General features: G+C 41.5%; 1 long non-coding RNA gene across 1 annotated transcript; it reads left to right on the top strand.

The window, feature by feature from the left end:
- Positions 1-67: 67 nt before the first annotated feature.
- LOC136753015 (uncharacterized) lies at positions 68-24,402 on the top strand. The gene is made up of 2 exons (XR_010817378.1): positions 68-155; positions 23,832-24,402. It is a non-coding gene; the product is annotated as an uncharacterized LOC136753015 (long non-coding RNA).
- The last annotated feature ends 766 nt before the right edge of the window (positions 24,403-25,168 follow it).

Here is a 25,168-nt window from a genome sequence, read left to right as displayed (position 1 = left end):
GGATTTAACTCGTGCAACTACAGGCGATTGTTCACTTCCAAAGAAAGAAAACTGAACAAATATTAAAGTGCAATACAAGATGTGCCGAATACGGGTCAATGTCTGTTTCCGAGGACTAAACTAAAATAATAATAATAAAAAAGAAACATCTGGAGGTAAGATTTTATTTTTTAAATGTGAGCTCCTCACATATCAAACCTGTACACTTTTACAAACCGATAGATATCACTTAAAAGAAGGTAATACGTCAATAATGTGTTAATTGCAGAAACAAGATGCATCACATTCCTCACTTGTTGATACTTAAATATAACGCCCTAATTATATTGATTGTTTTCGGTGATGGTAAATTGAAACCGGTGATGACAATAACATGGATAACAATACATGGCGTTTAAATACCCTTTATTATAGCAAGTTGCTTGATCCGTGTATCTTCACAGAACAAAATAAACTGTAGTCTTTATAAGCATTAAACGTACTTACAATTTACAGACAAGGTACCTATTTAAGATTGAAATAAAATATGTTTCACTATTTTATTTATTTATTAGCAGACGCTCTTGTCCAGGGCGACTTACACTATATCAATGATTAGCAGAAAACTGAAACCAACTCCTACATTCAAATAACTGAACGTGATGCACCTTCTTTTGTATCACCGATGATGTGGTACTAATAATAATCAGATGAAGTCGACATGAAAGTAACACGAACTCTTTATTTAACAGCCTTCCTCTATCAGTCTTATTCTCTCTGGCTTCCGCCAGTCTCTCTGTCCCGTACATGCGTCTGTCACGTAACGTCTCTTAAAGGTATACACTTGCTTTAATACAATATGCCACATCCCCTTTATCAAGTAAGAGACTTCAACAGGCAAAATTCAATATGTGATTTATGTAAATCTCTTGCCAGTAATATACAGGTTAGTCCACCTACAGATATACAAAGATCTTAACATGCTAACACCTTACATCCATAGCTTTTCATATTCCCTTTACATTTCTTCCATAAGCCTGTTAAGACCGGTACGTTCTCTGCTTGACCTCCTAAGACTAAACTGGTTGGAGCTGGTTCCTCTAACAGGGGATTCACTTTCAAGTGATTCTTCAGATGGCTGTTAGAGTTACCATTTCTGCTTCCTCCACATCAGTTCCTATTGTTTTGATTTCAGGTACTTTCAACAACTGGCGCCTGTTGCACCTCAATGTGACCCCTTCAGTTGTAACAACGTCAAAGGAACGTGTTGCTACACTGCCGAGCACTCTGGCTTTGATGTCCCACATGTTGCCATCGTGCAATCTGACCCTGTCACCTGACTGTAACCCTGGGAGTTCCCTTGCACCCTGATCATACTGTCTCTTCTGTAAGCTTTTCTCCACCTGTTTGAGTTTGATCTTTTACTGTGTCACTATCAAGTAATGCAGGCATTGTAGTTTTCAGTTTCTGCCCATACTGCCTTGCAGTAAATGTACACATGAAATCTCTCACACCCATACGTTAATGCTAATGCCTCTTTTTCAATTTGTGCATAATTGCACTCGGTCTCTGTCAGTGCCCGTGGGGCATATGCTGAAGCAACACCGCCCCAATGCCTGCTTTAGAGACTTCTGTTGAAATTTTAGTGTTGTGCTTTTCGTCGTAAAATTGAAGTACTGGTGCTTGCATGATGAGAGTTTTTAGCTCCTCAAATTATTGTTGGTGGTTACTGTCCCAGCTCCACTCTGTCTACTTACAGAGCAGGCTTCTTAACAGGCTGGTGTGTGTTGCAAAATTCAGTACAAATTTACCCACGTAATTAACCATACCAAGAAATCTTTGCACCCCCTCAACATCTGTGGCCGGGGGCATGTTTTTAATTGCCGTCCTTTGCTTTGATCGATTAAGACTCCCTCTTGTGTGAGTTTTTCCCCCAAGTAAGTGATTTCAGTTTGCCTGAACTGACATTTTTCTCTGTTCAGCTTCAGACCACTAGCCCTTGCCACCTCTAATGCCAGGTTTAACCTTGAGTCATGTTCTTGTACAGTCCCACCCCAGATCAATATGTCATCAATAATAACCTTAGTGCCTGGCACTCTTTCGAAAATTTGTTGCACTTTCCTAGGGAACACCTCTGGTGCAGAACACAATCCAAAAGGAAGCCTTTTGAAGGAATATTTACCAAAGGGCATGTTGAATGTGCACAAACGTGCACTGTCTTTATCTAGGCAAATCTGCCAAAACCCTGATGATGCATCTACCTTTGAAAAGTATTTAGCACCTGCTAGATCTCCTAGTATTTCACCCCTAGTAGGCAGCTGGGAGTGTTCTCGTTTTCAATACTTGTTGAGCTCTTTAGGGTCAATACACAATCTGAGAGAGCCATCCTTTTTTTCTACAATAACTAATGAGTATTCCCATTCCGTCGGTTCCTCTACCTTTTCAATTATGTCTAAGTTTTCTAACCTCTGTAGCTCTGTTCTCAGCTTTTCTTTTAATGCTAAAGGTATCTTCCTAGGTTCATGGATCGCTGGCCTATTTGGTTATTCTAGTTCAATCCTGTGTTTAAGCCTGAGCTTTCCTATTCCCTGAAACACATCAGTGTATACATCTTCTATGTTGGTTACCTTTTGTTCAGGTGAGTGCCCTTTTGCTTCATATATGCATTTTACCAGACCCAGTGTGTTGCATGTTTTCAGTCCTATAAGGAGTGCCTTGTCACCTCTTGCCACCACAAACTGTACTTTTTGTATTTTTCCACCAATTAGTAATTCTAGGGTGCATATGCCTACCATGGGGATTATAGCTCCATTATAATCTCTAAGATTAATTTTCTCTTTTACATTTACTACAGCGTTTTTCTTTAGCAATGAAAGTACAGTGTCTGGTATTACACTCACCTGTGCACCAGTGTCCAGCTTGAACTCAATGTCCTTGCCATTGGCTGGATTGGTTGCCGTCCAGTCTTCCTCATTCACGGCGCTTCCCATTGCGCCCATGAACAGTTCCGCCCATTCTGATAGGTCACTTCTGTCTGACAGGATGAGCTACCTCAGATTTAAAGTGTTAAAATACAGTAATAGTGTTGAAAAACAGCTGGTAGCCAATTCAGACAGGTCCTTTATGTCTGATGGGATGAGCTGCTTAATGTTTTCAGTCGGGGCAACTCATTCCAACCGGTAACCCATTGTTTTCAGACTAGCGGGCAGCTCATCCTGATAGGGAAGCTCAGTTTGTCAGAACACCGGCACCATGGGGGGCAAAGGGGGGAATATTGTGCCTCCTCACATTATATTTTGATCCAGTTATTAATTGTCCATGTAGAAATATCTTATAGTAATGTGCATTCTTGTTACAAAACAAAATATTGTCTGTAATTTTACTCCCCCCCCCACCACCACCCTTCACCGGCACCATCCACCCCCCCACCCCACCGCACTACGCCCGCACTATCCAAGACCTCAGACACAATTTGAACACTGGCCGCCTACCCCACCCCCTGTTCATCCTGCCGCCGGAACTGATCAAGATACAGTTTCACTGGTTTAAAAATCATACACTACTACACAATGCAAAGTTTAATATGCAAGAGAATTAAACTGACACAAATCTTAATTACCATTTTAATTGTTTGAACTGTGGATACAAATAAACAATTTCAAGCCGTCATCCATATTAGAATGTGTAGTACATTTTGTTTCACTTCTTGAACTCAGCTGCTTTTGTTTTTTAATAAAGAAAAAAAAAGTATTCCAAAAGTAATCTGAAAGTATTCTGATTATGTTACTGACTTGGAGTAATATATCTGATTAGGTTACAGATTATTTTCAAAACAAGGTAATCAGTATTTTTTAACGGAATACTTTTTAAAAGTAACCCTCCCAACCCTGTATATATATATATATACAGTGAGGGAAAAAAGTATTTGATCCCCTGCCGATTTTGTACATTTGCCCACTGACAAAGAAATGATCAGTCTATAATTTTAATGGTAGGTGTATTTTAACAGTGAGAGACAGAATAACAACAACAAAATCCAGAAAAACGCATTTCAAAAAAGTTATAAAGTGATTTGCATGTTAATGAAGGAAATAAGTATTTGACCCCTTTGACTTAGTACTTGGTGGCAAAACCCTTGTTGGCAATCACAGAGGTCAGACGTTTCTTGTAGTTGGCCACCAGGTTTGCACACATCACAGGAGGGATTTTGTCCCACTCCTCTTTGCAGATCCTCTCCAAGTCATTAAGGTTTCGAGGCTGACGTTTGGCAACTCGAACCTTCAGCTCCCTCCACAGATTTTCTATGGGATTAAGGTCTGGAGACTGGCTAGGCCACTCCAGGACCTTAATGTGCTTCTTCTTGAGCCACTCCTTTGTTGCCTTGGCTGTGTGTTTTGGGTCATTGTCATGCTGGAATACCCATTGTAAGAGAATTTGGAATGCTTGGTTTTTTTAGTCAATCTAAATAAATAGTTGAACTGAAACCTCATAGGTCAATTGGTTTCTCTTTTAAGATTATTTTTAGAGGGAAGATGCGGTCAAGTCACAGATGTGCAATAATCATTTATTTTGACAAAAATAGGAAACTAATATCATTCAATTATATTACTGAAAATAAGTAATATTAAGCTTCTGCTGGATTACAGTAAGAAACAGATAATACCCATTTTCTTCTTTCTTCTCACAGTACAGCTTATAGGCCAGTCTGGTCAGGCAGGAAGCAGTGTGTCTCTCTCTGTCTCTCCTCTCCAGCTCTGTCTTGTCAAATTCTCTTTGTTTTCCCTTTTATAAGGTTTCCTTCCAACCAATAGCATTTTGCCACCACCATGACTTGGGTGCCTTATGCTAAAGTAATTTAGAAGTGGGGGTCATTTTGAATTTGGCTAGGAGCCAATCAGAGGACAGGTCCCTTTTGGTGTCTGGTCATAAAGATAGGGTTACCAGGGCTACCAGGGGCTACCAGGGAACTTAGATAAAACGGAGGAGGTCTGTTTCCTCTACCAAACCAGATGGTATAGAATTTCCCATAGAAAAATATATTCTAACAAATAATATCTTACACCATCCACGACCCATTTTCAATGCCCTGGCTGAGGGAAGGAGGTTCTCACCCAAGATTTGACAGTACATGGCCACGTCCATTGTCCCTTTGATGCGGTGCAGTTGTCCTGTCCCCTTAGCAGAAAAACACCCCCAAAGCATAATGTTTCCACCTCCATGTTTGACGGTGGGGATGGTGTTCTTGGGGTCAAGAAATCAAAAGACTATCAAGGCATGGCAGATCATGGGTCCTCCAGCAGGATAATGACCCCGAAACATACCTCAGAAAGCACCCAAGAATGGATGAGAAGAAAACATTGGACCGTTCCGAAGTGGTCTTCTATGAGTCCTGATCTAAATCACATTTAACATCTGTGGAAAGAGCTGCAACTCGCAGTTGGGAAAAGGAAAGTGTAGAAATCTGATTCAGAGCTACAGACAGTGCTTGATTGCAGTTATTGTCAGTAGTGATATAGGGTGCTTTAGGGCAAAGGGGGATTTGACCTTTGACCTTAAACTTGGGGTAAACAAACACGTCACTGAATAATTAGCATTTTTGTGGGTGGGATTGACAGGGCACTGAAATTATAATATTAGAGGGCAGAGTTGACAGGGCACTGAAGAAATAACTGTAGCGTAAGGTACACTTATAAATTTCAATTAAAGAAGTGAATTTATAGTATCACCTTATCACGAATCCTGGAATCTTGTAGAACTACATTTCTGTAATAATTGGATGCAGACACCAATTCCAAAGATATAAATTGTCAAATTTATTCAAAACAAAGACTAAATGTAGCACTACACTAATTATACAAAAGGGAAAAACTAATTAAAATTCAACTCTAGATCAACAAATCAAAGACAAATCACTTCCGTGACCAAATCAAAGACCATGGGATCGCATATGATATCACACAAATCGTTAAACAAAAAAGGTTATAAACACATTGACTACAATACCGGTTAGTAAGACGAAGGTGAGTCTCTCATTAGTATTGTTAGTCAGACATTAAATAACAACACAGGTTAGTATTTATGTCAGGTAACTTCTCGTTATATATATATCAGTCTCATTTACGTTTAGGTGCCGAGAAAGATCCTATCATTACTTGTTACCACAATTTCCCTTAACTGATTATTATTCAATGATTAAGGATAGGCAGGGCCACCAATAATCTAATGTCTATTAACTTGTGTCAATTTCAGACTAAACAGTTAAACAGGAATGAGAAGATATTTCTCGGCGTTGACAGATTTTATTTCTAAAATTATCAACAAAACAGTTTAATGCAACACACTAATGCAAGAAAACTAAATTATATTACACATTCTAGAGTTATGAATCACAGATTAACATTTCTAATTGATTTCTCAAATGTCATGAATCATGAACTCCAAACTGTTAAACTTATCTGAACTTCGTCGCAGAGAGGCCTCTCTGGCTTTGGGTTCAGATAACAGCACACGGCACGAGGTCCGTGTGGTTGGAACAAAGGCAGTCTGGTTTGGCTTTGTCCAAAAACTTCCACTCAGTCGATGCACCTGGAAGTTGGGGTTTCGCGAATGTAGAGTCTTTTCCAAACAGATTTTCCACTGGTTTGAAGGCTCCATGGTTGTGCACAAAATCTTCTTTGTAAGCAGGGTTTCCACCGTAGTTACCTGAAGACAAAGTCTTTGAGGAAAGCAGGGCCGTGTTTGTTCCAAGGGTCAAGTTTCTTAAGACTCAAATAGCTGTTTAAATGACTGACACTTTCGTATACAGTCGACTTAGTCAATTGTCCAGCTGTAAAACTCCACTGATCAGGTGGGCACAGGCGGGCATGCGCAGTCTGTAAAGTTCTTTATTTAATAAAGTCCTTTAAAATAATTCTTCGTACGGCTCAATCTCCTTCTCCCAGTTTAACTCTTCTGTTGCCGGCAAAGACTTGGTTGGTTTCTGGTTCCGGTTCGGGTAACAGAGCTACAGATTGAGCTGTGGTAGCGAGTTTCTGGTTCAGGTGAGAGAGAGAGAGAGAAAGAGACTGTGCGCTGTTCTTTATAGTCTGTCAGATCAATAGGTGATTGGTTCTTGAGTTTTTGAGATTGGATTTCGGTTTCAGCCCCCAGTGTCCTATTGGAGGGGGGCTTGATTTATGACTCGTTCGTAGCTCTATGTCGGGATTTCGGCTCTCGTCCACTTCAAAGAGTTTTTTTATTACCTACAGGCCCCTTTCTCCAGACATCTCATAGCAGGATTCCAAACTATTTGGCCTATTCTCGGTGCCATCCTCCCCAAAACTGTCATTTTGATGTAAACCAGTTCCAAGCTGATGAGTTAAGGAAATCTGATAACTTTGGGGGGGAGAGGTCTTCTTTAGATCAGTGCTTCAGCTCAGAGCCCAAATGCTCTTATCCAAATACACCCAACATAACGCTACATAACGTATCAGAGTTTCGGATGTCTACGCCTTTTGTAACCTTGGGTCTTGAGGTGACATTTGAGGTGATGTGACAGGGCCCATTTAGAGTGGAATGTGCTGAGAGATAACGCTCTGTAGAAGCAGTGGGGGCTGTGGGTAGTGGCTGAGGGAACAAGTAATTTTCCCCAGACAGATTGTATTAGGAACGTCCAAAGACCCAGATCTCAACCGGCCAAGTATAAAATGTTAAAATAATAAGAAATAACAACATATATAAAGAATGAAAAATAAATCTGGTTCCTTAGGAAGAAAAGAAAGAAAGAAAGAAAGAAAGAAAGAAAGAAAGAAAGAAAGAAAGAAAGAAAGAAAAGTGAAACTATTAAACAATTTCTTCACACAGAGCTACTTAGTAATAATGAGAAATGTCTAGAGATCTCGACTGTTTTACAAGGGCTCTTCTCACCAAGAGGCGGAGTAAAACATATGTGCCCAGATACCCTGAACATAGATGAAATGGAAAGAGAAATAAACAATATAATTGTTAAGCAGGTGTACCAGAGGTACAGCAGGGATGTGGATTCAAATGCGGACAAGGCCAGAGGATGAGACTATAGTCGTAGTAGGGGTCACAAGCAGGAGGTCAATCGCTCAGATTAACAGACTAGACAAGGGAAATCCAAAAGGCAGGTCACGAGAGAATAGCTAAAGGTCACAAAACAGGTAGTCAGAACAAAACTAGGGCTTGGTAGTGCAGCTAAGAGGCAGACAATACTTCGCGAGGAGGTAAAGGAGCAAAGGGCTATATATACTGTGGGGAGTAAACTAGGGCAATGAGGAAGAGGTGGAGATGATTAAGTGATTAAGACAGGAGTGAATGATGATGAGCGGAGATCTGGACACGTCTTCGGAAGGGTAAGGGAGACGATCTAGTGGTAGAAATGAGAAGTGCTTATGAGGGGAATGTCACAATAATCAATATAATCTACTACTATACAATACAATGAATTTCCAGAGTTACAGACAATATCAAATGCCTTATTTAAAGAAAAATTGAATGTAAAAATACTGTTTATTAGGTGAAAGTATTTTACATTTTACAGATAAAAACATTCAAAATTTTAATACTTGTGATTAAAAATTTTTTAAATCAATTACTAGAATCACTTAAAAAAAATTTAATCTCAAAGTGATTAAATTCAAAATAACTGAACATGTGCATAAAAAGAAAAACAAATGTGCTAAAAGCAAACCTGCTAACCAACAAAAAATGTCAAATACTTTGAAAATAACTGAAAATGAATCGGACAAATCAAAAAAATAAATAAAACAAGAAAAATAAAAAACAAACCAAAACAGTCCAATTCATTTAAAATTAAAACCAAACGGCCAATGCATTTGACAAAGAAATATAACAAAACAACCCAAAAAACCAATCAAACTAGTGTTTTTAAAAACAACTAAATCTTTAAAAACAATTAAAATTCATTTTTAAATATAATCTTTCATTAAAAGAATTGAAAGATCTTGGCTCGGGCTCCAGCAGGGGGAGATGGTCGTCCCCGGAGGTGGGTCCCATCAAGGGATCCTAAGCTCCCCCAGATCTTTTATGTGCCAGATCTTGTAGGCTTCCTCCATGCCCCTCTGGTGGACCTCCAGATTGACATACTCACGAATGAGTACCATGCCCCTCCGTGCGGTGACAATCGGGTCCAGCTACTGCTTATTAAAGCAGATGTTCCGTCCCTCCCACAGGGCCTGCTTCACTGCGCAGACGACACGCCACCAGCACCTCAGGGAGGGAGATGTTATTCCTTTGGCAGGGCCATTAAGGATCCGCTGGGCAGTCGTCCGCACAGGAACGGCAAACCTGCGGAGGAACGGGAAAAACAGGAGCCAGACCCTGCAGGCGGAGGGGCAATCCCTAAAGATATGAGCCTCCATCTCCTTCCCCAGGCAACCCTTATAGGGGCAGGTGTCATAAGGAGCTATGCCCCTTCTGTACATGAACACTCGGGTGGGGAGACACCGACTCACAGCCATCCAGGAGACATCTTTCTGTGTATTCGTGAGGCAAACATGCGTAGCGTTAGCCCAGATAAACCGGCAGGTTTCGGGAGGGAAATCTTCTATCCGGCTGGTCTCCTGGGTAGATCTCATCTGGCTACAGATGGTCTTATAATCCCAGGAGGCCAGCACGACTTTATGGAGGCCTACTTCGAGCGCAAAGGCTCGGAGCGCCCTGTAGAACGGTGGGGGATCCCACGAGTGCGGCCTGGTGTTATCCATGGCCCAGAGGACGAATGGTCTCAGGCTGCTGGCAAAATAAAAGCGGTTCATAAAACTCACTTTCTTGCCAGCAGCCTGGATGTTCTTGACCACATAGGCCAGCCCCTGCGCCTTTATCAGCCGCACAACGTCCGGGACCCCCCTGCCTCCATCCAGGGTACCCTTCACCATCTGCACTCTTTTCAGCCTCTCCATTTTGCTCCCCCAGACAAACCGAAATATAATTCGGGTCACTAGTTTTGCGATGACCTTGTCTGGGGGGAAGATCATTCCTATGTAGAGGAGTATCGGGAAGAGGATGGCCTTTACAACCAGCACCTTACCAGCCATCGTCAAGGTCCTTGTGCTCCAGCCGTGGATTTTCTTTTGGACCTTAGATATGGCCTCCTCCCAGCTCCGGGTTCCCGTGTTGGTCCCGTCGATCGTGATCCCGACAGGCCATGCCCTGGAGAGGTAGACCTCACTCTTGGCCTTGTTGACAGCGGCCCCCGTTGCCCTGCAGAAGCCGTCCAGCAGTTCCTCGACCCTGGCCACGTCGTCCATGTAGGCCAGGGCCTTCAGTTGCTCTCCGCCGGAACCCGGGAGATGGAAACCTGTCACCCGGACGTCCCGGCGGATCGCCTGCATGAACGGCTCCAGACAGAGGACGTACAGCAGGGCCGACAGGGGACAACCCTGCTGGACCCCCGACCTGACCGGAAATGGTTCGGTCAGGTGGCGGTTCACAAGGACCCTGCTGCTTAGACCACTGTAAATGATCTTAACCCATTTCCTCAGGCCAAGAGCGAGACCCATCCTCTCCATGACGAGCTGCAGGTATTCGTGGCCCACTCTGTCGAAGGCTTTCTCCTGGTCCAAGCTGATTAGGACCATGGGGAAGCCCTCTCTCGTTCGAGTAGGCCACGACATCCCTGAGCAGCATGGCGTTGTCGGCTGCCGATCTCCACCGGGCACCACAGACCTGGTCGGGACCCACGACTTGAGGGAGTGGCCGCTGCAGCCGGAGCGTCAGTGCTTTGGCCAGTATCTTGTAGTCGGTGCACAGGAGGCTGACCGGCCGCCAGTTCCTCAGATCTTTTTGGTCTCCCTTCTTGTGAAGAAGGGAGAGGATACTCTTCTTCATAGAAGGGGCCAATCTACCCTCTCTGTACATCGACCCCAAGACCTGGGCCAGATCTTCTTTAAGCACCTCCCAAAAGATCTTATAGAACTCAGCAGGGATCCCATCGGGACCCGGTGTCCTTCCAGAGTTAAGACTCTTTATCACCTGGGAGAGTTCAGTGGTGGTGATCTCTGGATCCTCCTCCTCCTCCTCGTCCCCCTCATTGCGGGACTCCAACAGAGACAGAAAGTGATGGATCAGATTTTGATCCACCACCTTCTGATCATACAACTCCCTGTAGAAATCCCGCACCACTGTCTCAACAGCCTCTCTGCCCTCCACCTCTTGCCCTGAGGAGTCGATCATGGAGGACATTGCAGGCCGCCTCTCCTTCGTTTTCTTGAAGAAGAAGCGGCTGCATTTCTCATCGTCCTCCATGATGCGGACCCTGGAAAGGACCTTGATCTTCTCTTGCTCCTCCCGATAGAGGGCGGAGAGACTCAGTTTGACCCGAGCCACCTCCTCAGCTAGGTCGAAGCCTCTGAGCTGTAAAAGACTCAGGCGCTGGAGGCGGGCGTTTAGATGGGAATATCTCACCCGCCTCTCACGAGCTTTCCATTTCCCTATCTGAATGAAGTAGCCCTTGGTCCTTTTCTTCACCATCTCCCACCACTCTATGGGAGAATCAAAAAGGTCCTTGAGGGTCCTCCACTCCTCGAGGCGTCTGCTAAAGGTCTTAATAACACGAGAGTCATCGAGCAGGGAGGTGTTGAGCTTCCAGACCCCAGGCCCCGACTCCCGTGTGCTCGGGATGAGCACCTCTGTCGTCAGGAGCCTGTGGTCTTAAAAGAAGACCGCCTCCGAAGACATGGCGGTCCTCTCCAGTGGCTTACTGAGGAGGACGAGATCTATCCTGGAGAAGGAGGAGCCAGAAGAACTCACCCAGGTGAACAAGGGGACCAGGTCCCGACCTGCGTCGCAGAGTTCAAAGTCCTCCACGAATGCAGCGAGGTCCCTGCTGGATCTATCATTGCGGGGCTTACTCCGGTCTACATCCCTCAGAGCACAGTTGAAATCACCTGAAATGATAACTGGTAAGGTGCCGATCAGGAGCGGGCGTAGCTGAGGGAGAAAGATGTAAAGCTTGAATAAATACAATGATCAAGTATATGTGTGTGTGTGTGTGTGTGTGTGTGTGTGTGTGTGTGTTGTGTGTGTATTCACACCACCATGGGATGTAAATGAAATGTAACATTACTAAGTTCACTTAAGAAATCCTTAAATATAGAAGAACCATAGAATATATATATGTTATATAAGAAGCATAGAATATATATGTAGAAACTGGGAAATTTCAATAAAAGCAGTGTTTGTAATAATATTAGTAACAAAACAAATTATTTTTAAATAAATATCTAATGTAGTCCAGTCATGCAATTAGGTTAAGTAAATACACTCAATATGATTTAAGCAAAAACCTATGTGTGTATGTATATTTACATAATTTACACATTACAATAGCTTGGGGGTGCAGTCTGAAGACCTTAATGGCCTTGGTTGTATTGACAGTAAGACATTTGAACAGCCTTCAGTACAACTAACTAGTAACATTCTTACAGGCATAAAGAATGAAAACACAATTTTAATAATTTCTCCCCTGACAGTAAGTAAATTAAACTAAACCACACTTATTTAACTTAAGAAATACAGTATATAATTGACATTTAAATGAGCACAGCTGTCTTTGTTAGTTAGATAACTATCCAAGGTCAAACAGAAGCCTTATAGTTTTAACTTTCTTACAGAAATAAAGAATGAACCCCATGATGTTAAGAAACAATAACATTAAAAAATACTGAAGTAACTTTAGACATATTAAATATGTAGAAATAATGAAGTATGTGTCTATTAAAAAAAAAGTCATGAGGCCCCTGCCACGATCGCACTGGCAGTAGAGGGGCTTTAGAAACAGGACGTCCTGCTCTCAGCACCGCGGTCGGGGTTTTGCAGGGGGCTGTATGGTTCTATCAAGCAACACAAAACTAGACCCCCTAATGACTGAAATTGTATCATCAGAAATCCTGTACTAATCCAGCGGTCAGACACTTCTACCCTGTCTGAGAAATGCAATTCAGTAACATCTCTAAATTATATTCTGTATAAATTCTCTGAAGTTCTTAACTGGGTGTCTGACTTTAAGTCTTCCTTTTTATGGTTTTACACCATTTTTGCAAATAAATGACTCTTGTAGTACAAGTGTGAGAACCACTTCTGATTTTCCAATTTGTCAAAAGATCCTTTAAGAACCTTCAAATAAAGAGTTAAAAATGTCTGCGTTAATCATGCCTAATAAACAGATACAGATATGCGAGACACCAGCTGTATTTCACTTCAAATGTTTAGATTTGCAAACTGCTTTGTAAGACTCATTGTCTATATCTAAATCATTTACAATTGTGTTGAAACATGCACAGTACACTTATATCGATTTGATTTGACTATTTCGCTACAAATGCTGAAATTTGGGAAATGCTTCATAAAATGTATTTTCTATATCCAAGTCAATTTCAGTTGTAACAAAACATACACAGCAAACAGAAATAGGGTCTACATTATATTCATATTTCACAATCCTTCATGAATTGTGTAAAATACTTTGTGGGCTTATTGCATATATCAGAGTAATTGTATTACTCCTAGGTCTCCTCAAGAGGAGTTTAAGTGGCTCTGTATGGGTTGGGGGTCTGAGCTCAGGCATCTCCAGAAACCTCTTAATGCCCTTCTCTGTTTCAAGAGCAAAGTTTAGCCATTTTGGCTCCCTTTTTAACTGTACGCAGTCTGTTGATAACATAAAGCTATTTGTTTGTTTGTTTTTTAACAAATAGTGAAGGTGCTGACAGACACAGCATCACCCTGAACAAATCTGTCAAATCAACAGCTAGGACATAACAGCATATAACTGGTCTAGTCATCTAGGATTTAAAACTGCATTGCAGATTCTCATTCACCCTGTCTATAGTTTACTGATTATCTTTGAAACGTGAGCAGTACAGGACCAGCGCAGTTCAGATATATTTTCTATACAGTGGTCTGATGTAGCACACTTTCCTTCCTTTCCACCTTGTGTATGTTATTAACAATAAAAAGAGCAGTTCATAAAATAGATACATCTCTGATTCTTATTTTGTACAAAAATATGTTCTTACCGGCTTGCATCTCTCTCTGCTAAATCTGACTTTCTCTTTACTGTACAACTCATACCCCAAATAACATTCAAAATAGTTAAAAAGACAAATGTTATGGACATCAAACTGTTTTCAGTTCGACATGTCCCTGTATACAAATTAAATAAGTATTGTTTTAATTACCTCCTAGACTTCTTAACATTCTGAGTCATTTAAGTTTTGTTAAAAAGGTCTGATCTGATCGCACTGGGTAGATTTCGGGGTGGAGTCCAGCAAAAAAAAAAGAAAGAAAGAAAAAAAAAAAAGTCTGGCCTCTGTCAAGACCAGCCGGTCCAGACCAAAAGATTAAAAGCTGTGAGGAATCCGGCCCCATACATTCACAGCTTAACATGACATAGATCCTTCAGAGTAGACCAGAAAGTACAATGTAACATTAAAACAGTAAAAATGCAGGGTGTCTGTCTAGTTAAGACTATTCAGAAACACGTGAGAACTGTAAGGTCTTGATGATTTTATTTTTGTTTTCTAAAGTATTATCATTTCTATACAGGATCAGTAAACTAAAGGAAAGTAAAATAAAATGTCTGTGCTTTAAAAGATTAATTTCACTTTACATTTGTATTGATTTTTATTACAAATTACTTAAAGAAGACCTTAACTGACCACCCACCACCGCCTGTTCAGGAAGAAAGGTTTCTCTGAGCGTGCTAAAGACACTTTCCAAATAGCGACATTTAAAATAAACTAAGTTGAAAGTGTAAAGATTGCATCTAAGAGGGGGTTAAAATTAAATTAATACAAGATTTAACCGATTAGTAATTGTAAGAATAAGTAGCTTCTTAATGGTTACCTTGAATTCATGGTGACACAGTTAATGAACTGGCATGGCTATTAAGACCGGTTGAACATTATTCAAAATACAACACCAGTCATTGTCTGGAGTGTTACACAAATTGGGGGACAGGATTTCTCAACAACATGCTATACACACATTAGTATAAAATATGGCAAAGAAAAGGTCAAGTTTAAGAATGGGAAATTTTTTCATAGGCTATACATGGGAATATAAATATATATATATATATATATATATTGTTTTCATTTGATCTATTTAAGGCTATAATCCATCTCATACATACCGCCTATAGTGCAATTCTAAATGTTACAATTAATTCTACTGTCTGACTTTCCTCTATTATAACTATTTGTGTTTTTATTTTATGTATTTTGAGTGTAAGGATATTTTAAATTACACATATAGTAAATAATGCAACTAAACAAAAAAGCACCCCTACTACCTATGGCCTCGGTCTGTGCTACAAACCAGAGGTGCTCTTAGAAGTGCCCTGCTCTGCCCCTGAAGGGGTTTTGATGAGCGGCTACCCTGGTATGGGGGCCCCTAGCCTGTGACTGATGGTTATTACCGATCGCTGTGTTCAGAGCTCTCTCATATCAAGCCCCTGATCTGATATGTATGTACAGTTCTTTTCAGGATGCTAAACCAGAAAGAAAACTGTAAAGAAAATAAATAAATAAATACATAGTAATTCAAGCTTATGTAATGAGACCGAGTTTTCGCAATCATGTATCGTGAATTTTTAACACACAGACACAGTTAGATCACTTCCACCCAGGCTGTGGTCACCTGCTATTCAGTTTACTTATTTGAATGACGCACGTTTTGTTGTTTCTAAGCATTTATTAGGTTTCTGTTTTAGGGAGTCAACTTAGTTTTCTTTATTGACGCAAATGAGTAGAATGTGTTTTTATTTTGAAAGTTACACATTTGTTTCTTTTATCTTACTTTGAAAACCTTTTTCAGTTGACTAATGTCATAAAGACGGACAATCTTATTCAGTCTAGTTATTTGTAATGACATACTAATCTAAAGCAGATTCCCCCTGAGCATTTGATATAGGATCCCTGTTTGTATTCAGCATTGTGATTTACACTCACCTAAAGGATTATTAGGAACACCATACTAATACTGTGTTTGACCCCCTTTCGCCTTCAGAACTGCCTTAATTCTACGTGGCATTGATTCAACAAGGTGCTGAAAGCATTCTTTAGAAATGTTGGCCCATATTGATAGGATAGCATCTTGCAGTTGATGGAGATTTGTGGGATGCACATCCAGGGCACGAAGCTCCCGTTCCACCACATCCCAAAGATGCTCTATTGGGTTGAGATCTGGAGACTGTGGGGGCCAGTTTAGTACAGTGAACTCATTGTCATGTTCAAGAAACCAATTTGAAATGATTCAACCTTTGTGACATGGTGCATTATCCTGCTGGAAGTAGCCATCATAGGATGGGTACATGGTGGTCATAAAGGGATGGACATGGTCAGAAACAATGCTCAGGTAGGCCGTGGCATTTAAACGATGCCCAGTTGGCACTAAGGGGCCTAAAGTGTGCCAAGAAAACATCCCCCACACCATTACACCACCACCACCAGCCTGCACAGTGGTAACAAGGCATGATGGATCCATGTTCTCATTCTGTTTACGCCAAATTCTGACTCTACCATCTGAATGTCTCAACAGAAATCGAGACTCATCAGACCAGGCAACATTTTTCCAGTCTTCAACTGTCCAATTTTGGTGAGCTTGTGCAAATTGTAGCCTCTTTTTCCTATTTGTAGTGGAGATGAGTGGTACCCGGTGAGGTCTTCTGCTTTTGTAGCCCATCCGCCTCAAGGTTGTACGTGTTGTGGCTTCACAAATGCTTTGCTGCATAACTCGGTTGTAACGAGTGATTATTTCAGTCAAAGTTGCTCTTCTATCAGCTTGAATCAGTCGGCCCATTCTCCTCTGACCTCTAGCATCAACAAGGCATTTTCGCACACAGGACTGCCGCATACTGGATGTTTTTCCCTTTTCACACCATTCTTTGTAAACCCTAGAAATGGTTGTGCGTGAAAATCTCAGTAACTGAGCAGATTGTGAAATACTCAGACCGGCCCGTCTGGCACCAACAACCATGCCACACTCAAAATTGCTTAAATCACCTTTCTTTCCCATTCAGACATTCAGTTTGGAGTTCAGGAGATTGTCTTGACCAGGACCACACCCCTAAATGCATTGAAGCAACTGCCATGTGATTGGTTGATTAGAAAATTGCATTAATGAGAAATTGAACAGGTGTTCCTAATAATCCTTTAGGTGAGTGTATAATAATGCATTTGATTACGGTTGAATGATAATTTTAATGGTAGGTGTATTTTAACAGTGAGAGACAGAATAACAACACAAAAATCCAGAACAACGCATTTCAAAAAAGTTATACATTGATTTGCATGTTAATGAGGGAAATAAGTATTTGACACCTTTGACTTAGTACTTTGTGGCAAAACCCTTGTTGGCAATCACAGAGGTCAGACATTTCTTGTAGTTGGCCACCAGGTTTGCACACATCACAGGAGGGATTTTGTCCCACTCCTCTTTGCAGATCCTCTCCAAGTCATTAAGGTTTCGAGGCTGACGTTTGGCAACTCGAACCTTCAGCTCCCTCCACAGATTGTCTATGGGATTAAGGTCTGGAGACTGGCTAGGCCACTCCAGGACCTTAATGTGCTTCTTCTTGAGCCACTCCTTTGTTGCCTTGGCTGTGTGTTTTGGGTCATTGCCATGCTGGAATACCCATCCACAACCCATTTTCAATGCCCTGGCTGAGGGAAGGAGGTTCTCACCCAAGATTTGACAGTACATTGCCCTGTCCATCATCCCTTTGATGCGGTGCAGTTGTCCTGTCCCCTTAGCAGAAAAACACCCCCAAAGCATAATGTTTCCACCTCCATGTTTGACGGTGGGGATGATGTTCTTGGGGTCATTCCTCCTCCTCCAAACACGGAGGTTGAGTTGATGCCAAGAGCTCGAATTTGGTCTCATCTGACCACAACACTTTCACCCAGTTCTCCTCTGAATCATTCAGATGTTCATTGGCAAACTTCAGATGGGCCTGTACATGTGCTTTCTTGAGCAGGGGGACCTTGCGGGCACTGCAGGATTTCAGTCCTTCACGGCGTATTGTGTTACCAATTGTTTTCTTGGTGACTATGGTCCCAGCTGCCTTGAGATCATTAACAAGATCCTCCCGTGTAGTTCTGGGCTGATTCCTCACCATTCTCATGATCATTGAAACTCCATGAGGTGAGATCTTGCATGGAGCCCCAGACCGAGGGAGACTGACAGTTATTTTGTGTTTCTTCCATTTGTGAATAATCGCACCAACTGTTGTCACCTTCTCACCAAACTACTTGGTGATGGTCTTGTAGCCCATTCCAGCCTTGTGGAGGTCTACAATCTTGTCCCTGACATCCTTGGACAGCTCTTTGGTCTTGGCCATGGTGGAGAGTTTGGAATCTGATTGATTGATTGTTCCTGTAGACAGGTGTCTTTTATACAGGTAACGAGCTGAGATTAGGAGCACTCCCTTTAAGAGAGTGCTCCTAATCTCAGCTCGTTACCTGTATAAAAGACACCTGGGAGCCAGAAATCTTTCTGATTGATAGGGGATCAAATACTTATTTCCTTCATTAACATGCAAATCAATTTATAACTTTTTTGAAATGCGTTTTTCTGGAATTTGTTGTTATTCTGTCTCTCACTGTTAAAATACACCTACCATTAAAATTATAGACTGATCATTTCTTTGTCAGTGGGCAAATGTACAAAATCGGCAGGGGATCAAATACTTTTTTCCCCTCACTGGTAATTAAGATTTGTGTCAGTTTAATTATCTTGCATATTAAACTTTGCATTGTATAGTAGTGTATGATTTTTAAACCAGTGAAACTGTATCTTGATCAGTCCCGGCGGCAGGATGAACAGGGGGTGGGGTAGGCGGCCAGTGTTCAAATTGTGTCTGAGGTCTTGGATGGTGTGGGCGTAGTGCGGTGGGGTGGAGGGGTGGATGGTGCTGGTGAAGTGCGGTGGTGGGGGGGGAGTAAAATTACAGACAATATTTTGTTTTGTAACAAGAATGCACATTACTATAAGACATTTCTACATGGACAATTAATAACTGGATCAAAATATAATGTGAGGAGGCACAATATTCCCCCCTTTGCCCCCCATAGCGCTAGTGTTCTGACAAACTGAGCTTCCCTATAAGGATGAGCTGCCCGCTAGTCTGAAAACAATGGGCTACCGGTTGGAATGAGCTGCCCCGACTGAAAACTTTAAGCAGCTCATCCCGTCAGACATAAAGGACCTGTCTGAATTGGCTACCAGCTGTTTGCAAACGTACAAAATCAGCAGGAGATCAAATACTTTTTTCCCTCACTGTACAAAATAAAAAAAATCTTGATCTTTGTTAAAATGAGCCTTTGTGTTTAGCGGGTCCATAACAATTCATGCCCGCCAATTCGCCCCGGCGATAATTGGTCCCACTGATAATTGGTCCCCCTGATAATTGGTCCCCGCGGTAATTCCTATAACAATTCGTCCCCTCTGCAATTCGTCCCCATCATAAGTAGTATACTACTTGTTTCACAACAAAGCTAACATGTCTGGTGGTGAAAGCAGTGCACTATAAGCTAAATGTTCTGAGTTTGAATCCAGGTGAGGGACTGTTATTTCTTATGTTAGGCTTGCAGGTTGTTGTTTTTTTAAATATATAATTATATATGAAACCTAAATGTTTAAATGTATTTCACTCACATATTAAATGTTACGGAAGCATATTGCTGCCACACGAAAAAAAAAAAAAACGTTTACCACAGACAAAAACAAACAACAACAAAAAAATCCGTATTTTGGGGGTGTGTTGCTGCCAGTTTTTTTTTTTTTTACAGGTATTTTTTGCTGTCAGGGAAAAAAAAAATTGTTCAAGAACATTTGTAGTTCTTATTGGTAACCTCGTGATATGACAGAACTGGATAGGAAGGATAGAAACTTAATAAACTTACTAAGATATTAATTGTGAGACATTGTAACACGACTCCTTCAGGATCCAGTGTGTGAAGAAGGCGTCTGGTGGCTTGAGTTTCCACAAAGCCCTGTTGAATGCATTTAAGGTGCATCATTTTATACCCATGTAGCTTCCTGTGTTTACCTTTTTCTGCCATAGCAAACAATGCTACTTCAAGTAAAGCGGACATGTTTTTCTATTAAAACCCTTCTGAATGTTCTCATACTGAGCACAGTCCCGTATGCTTTAGATCAAGGTTAAAGTGAAAGTGGACAATGTCTGAAACACTTACAATTCCTGTTTAGCTAGTGAAATGGGGCTCATATGATATATGAGCACGTTACAAATGACTTAACCACTCATCAAAAAGTCAGTACAATGTTAATTCATGTTGTGAAAGCAGGTTACTAGGTGTAGTGGACTTGCGGTGCTGGAGTGGCTTTTTCTTTTAAACGTTTTTCTTTTTTCGTGTGGCAGCAATATGCTTCCGTAACATTTAATATGTGAGTGAAATACATATATAATATATAATTCTATATTTAAAAAAAAAACACCTGAAAACCTAACATAAGAAATGACAGTCCCTCACCTGGATTGGAACTCAGAACATCTAGCTTATAGTGCACTGCCTTTAACCGTCACACGTTAGCTTTGCTGTGAAACAAGTAGTATACTACTTTAGCCAACTGTCCAGATTGGTTATTTACGATTGAGCTATTGGTGTTAGCATCAAATAAATTGTATGTGTGTGTGTGTGTGTGCATGTATGTATGTGTGTGTATATAGGCTATACATATATATAAATGTAATGTTTGTATGTTCTATGGCTCTACAATAAGTGAATGCACTCATGGTTACGAATGCTCATGTGGAGAACGTATGATGGGGACGAAATGCTGAGGGGACGAATTGTTATAGGAGCGAATTATCGTGGGCACCAATTATCAGTGGGACCAATTATCGCGGGGACCAATTATTGCTGGGGCGATTTTGTCGGGGACGAATTGAGGTGCTCCCGTCTTTAGTATGTATTTTACTGGTAAGTCAAATCCTGCTTAAAAAAATTGCTTTAACATCGGGCCCAAAAGCCAAATATGCCCACCAGTATAAAAAACAAAAACAAATCACAGACACAGGAAAGTACAGGTGAGAGGCAGCCATCTTGTTGTTTGACTAGATTCAGACCAGTCTTAGCATTGCTCATTTTGTTTTAAGTTTGCCTTAATTGAAGATAGCATTGTCTGTAGTTTGCCTAAATTGAAGTCAATTCAGTTCACCTGCTGAGTTGGTGAAAGTAAACAGGTTGTAGAAGGGAGATTTTGTCTAGGACTAGCAGGAATTCTGTTGCAGGAGGAGCCAGGTGTGGCCAGTTAGGTGTGAATTGGGGGTAGGTAGACAAGCTTAAAGCAGCTGTTGAGAAAGAGCTGCGCTGTTTCTTGGTCACAAAAGTTAAGCAGTTGACTAGGCAACAGGACCCAAGAGACATAATAATTTTTTTTTAAACTAACATTTAGAAGCATGTGGCCACTACAGTGTCAGGTTTGCCGAATGATTGCCTTCCTGGATGAACTCATCCAAGAAGGTTTTGATCCTAGATCCCTGCCTGGGGGCATCCAATAAAGTACATAGTTCTGAGATTAAATCTTATACAAACAAAATGAATAGTTATCCTATTAAAACAGTAATTTGTGCAACAGGCTGCTGGGGGGGGGGCTGGCCACCATCTACTGCACAGACCTGCACCTATCTACTAAGCCATTAGACAGCTTCACATCTTTTGAAATTCACCAGGTAGATCTTAGGCTTAATCCACCTCTTCAGCTTATAGCTATTTATAGGCCACCAGGCCCCTATTCCTTTTTTTTTTACCAAATTTAGCAATCTCTTATCTGACATACATTATGAAAAACTCATTATTTTGGGGGACTTTAACATACATATTGACATTAAAGACGACCCCCTCACTGTTAGTTTCTTGTCCCTATTGGAGTCTGTAGGCTTCAGTCAGCATGTGTCTGGACCCACACATCGTCACAATCACACACTAGATCTAGTTATTACCCGTGGGGTACAGATTCACAACCTAATAATATCACCCCAAAACCAGACGATTTCCGACCACTGCCTTATTACATTTGAGCTGCCTGGAGTAGAATTAGACACACAGGAGAGGAACATAGAAACTCACTGCCTAAATCCCACTGCTATTCATAAATTCACTACCCTGTTGCCAAATGCTAGCTTTATCAAAACAGGATCTGCTGATGAATTATTAAATAATTTCAACAATACACTAAGCATTGCTTTAGATACAGTAGCCCCATTAAGGACACGACAAATTAACAAAACACTCACCATGGTTTGACGAACACACTCGTTCACTTAAAACAGAATGCTGTAGATGTGAGCGTAAATGGAGAGAAACAAAACTAGAGGTCTTCCATATGTCATGGAATGACTGTATAATAATATACAAGCAGGCCCTGTCCTCTGCTGGGTCTGCCTACTACTCCAATTTAATAGAGACACATAAGAATAACCCGCGTTTTCTTTTTAATACAATAGCGACACTTACTAACCAGCAGGTAAAGCCTTCAGAGGTTATCCCCCCCAATTTCACCTGCAGTGACTTCATGGATCATTTCAATAGCAAAGTTAACAGCATTAGAAAACAGATAGAACAGGAAACATACACAGATACTATAGCCGACACATGCAGTCCTTCACAGCCCCTGCCTACCTTGGACTCATTTAACGTAGTAAATCACCAGGAATCGGTCTCCTTAATTACTAAAATGAAAACAACAACCTGCACACTAGACCCTATACCCACTAAACTGCTAAAACAATCTCTGCCATTAATTATTCACAGAATACACAATATTATTAATGTCTCTTTATCCTCAGGATCTGTTCCTGAATCGTTTAAAATAGCTGTAATTAAACCACTTCTTAAGAAACCAGTGCCGACCCTAACCAACTTAAACACTATCGACCTATCTCAAACTTTCCCTATCTGTCAGTAAATCCTAACAATACCATAGACCTAGAAAAACTAGGTCTGCTGTCTGCTGTCTGTCTGAGATTAAAACATGGATGACAAAAAAAATCTTATGCTTAATTCTGACAAAACAGAAGTCATAATTTTATAATGCACTAACAAAACTGAGTAATGATAACTTTAATTTCTCCCCTAAGGAGATGGCATGAAACCTGGGTGTCATCTGTTATCATAATCTATCCTTTGAATCACACATTCAGAATGTGTCGAGATCTTCCTTCCTCCAGCTTAGAAAGATTGCTAGACTAAGACAATTCCTCTCGTTACAGGACAATGAGAAATTGATACACACATTTGTTACATCTAGATTGGATTACTGTAATGCCATTCTGTCAGGCAGCACAAACAGAGCTTTTTCTGCACTTCAGTTAGTCCAAAATGCTGCTGCAAGAATCCTAACAAGAACAAAAAAACATGAACATATCACTTCAGTATTGGCTTCTCTTCACTGGCTGCCCGTGCACTACAGGATAGATTTTAAAGTGCTCTTATTAAAATTTAAAGCACTAAAGGGACTGGCACATCCCTACCTAAAAGATCTCCTTATTGAATACACTCCAGGTCGGCCATTGAGATCACAGGAAGCCGGTTACTTAGTGCTCCCTAAAATACACAAGAAAACCGCAGGTGGTAGAACATTCAGTTATAGGGCCGCGAATCTGTGGAATGATCTTCCAGCCAATGTAAGAGATGTCCCCTATGTCTTAGCCTTTAAATCAGGCTGAAGACTCATCTGTTTAGTCTCTGTTTTTCTAGCCCATAGTGCCACCGGTGTGCCATGGACATGCAATTGCACAACTGTCTTTGGAAATGTCCTGCACTGCATGACCAGTATCTGAGCATGACTGCCTTCTTGTCTTCCAGCAACAGCCCCCTCCGAGGGTCCAGCGAGGCACCTCGTCCCCCACCATGGAAGTCTGATGAGGCACAACCACCCCAGAGGCACCTCACCACGGGGGGTCAACGGGGCATCCACACCCAATGCCTGACGAGCCATCGCAACCCGAAGTCTGTTGATGGTCCAACCCCCCCCACCCCCAATGGCCAGCGAGAGGCCTCCTCCAGAGGGAAGACCACAGCCAGCAGCACCGATAAAGAACTTTCTGATCTCCTTGCTGCTGTAATAACCATTCTGCCTGGAGGGGAGGCGACCATTAGGCCTAGGCCCTAAGCTGTGGACCCCCAGAGATTCATTTTCTCCTACATGCCATCCATAGGAGTTTTTTGTTTTTCTCTCCTCCATGCCTAAATGGTTTATTTACTTAAATGTTCACTCACTTTATTCTAGATCATGTAAAATGTTTACAGGTCTATATTTTATTTTATTGTATTTATGTATTTTATTTTACTGTACGTTTGTTGTATGTTTACCAGTCTGTAAAGTGCTCTGTGGCTACCCTGCAAAGGGCGCTTTACAAATAAAAATTGATTAATAGATTGATTGATTTGTGAACGTTGTCGGCAGGTTGAAATCCTAGAGATCTTGAGGCTCAGCTTGTCGATCTGCGCTGTATTAGGGATATAGAAGAATTGGTCAATCAGCCCATGAGAAAAATGGTGTGCACGCCAAAACCTAGGAGAGTTGAGACCTCAGAGCAGGACAGCATAGAGAACTGCTGGGTTACAGTAGGTCGTAACCACAGAAAAGGGCGTGCACAACCCCTAGAACACCCCAAGAGCTAGAATTGCCCAACAGGTTCCAACTGCTGGACACCGAGTTGTACAGTGACAGCTCAGAGGGTGATGGGGGGGCAGCTGAGCACCAGAACACCATGGTGCCCACTCCCCCCCAGAAGAGGGAGGTAGTTATAGTAGGAGACTCAATTCTTAGAGGCGTAGATCACACAGTGTGTTCTAGTGATAAGGAGACCCGCATGGTATCTTGCCTGCCTGGTGCTCAGGTTGCAGATCTCCCTAAACTAGTAGACGGGCTACTGGCCAAAGCCATGGTCATGGTCCACATTGGAATCAATGACATAGGAAAAGGTAGGACAGAGGTTGTGCAAGACAAATTTAAAGAGTTAGGAACAAAACTAAAGAGCAGAACCTCCATGGTAGTTTTTTCATAAATACTTCCGGTACCACGTGCATGGCCAGGGAGACAGGCAGAGATTAGAAAGTTTAACACGTGGTTGAAATCTTGGTGTAGGGAAGAGGGGTTTAGGTTTATGGAGCATTGGTCTTTCTTCTGGGATAGATGG

This window comes from Amia ocellicauda, chromosome 7 (assembly GCF_036373705.1).
Source record: "Amia ocellicauda isolate fAmiCal2 chromosome 7, fAmiCal2.hap1, whole genome shotgun sequence".
Taxonomy (NCBI): domain Eukaryota; kingdom Metazoa; phylum Chordata; class Actinopteri; order Amiiformes; family Amiidae; genus Amia; species Amia ocellicauda.
This window is presented reverse-complemented; position numbering and strand designations above follow the sequence as displayed.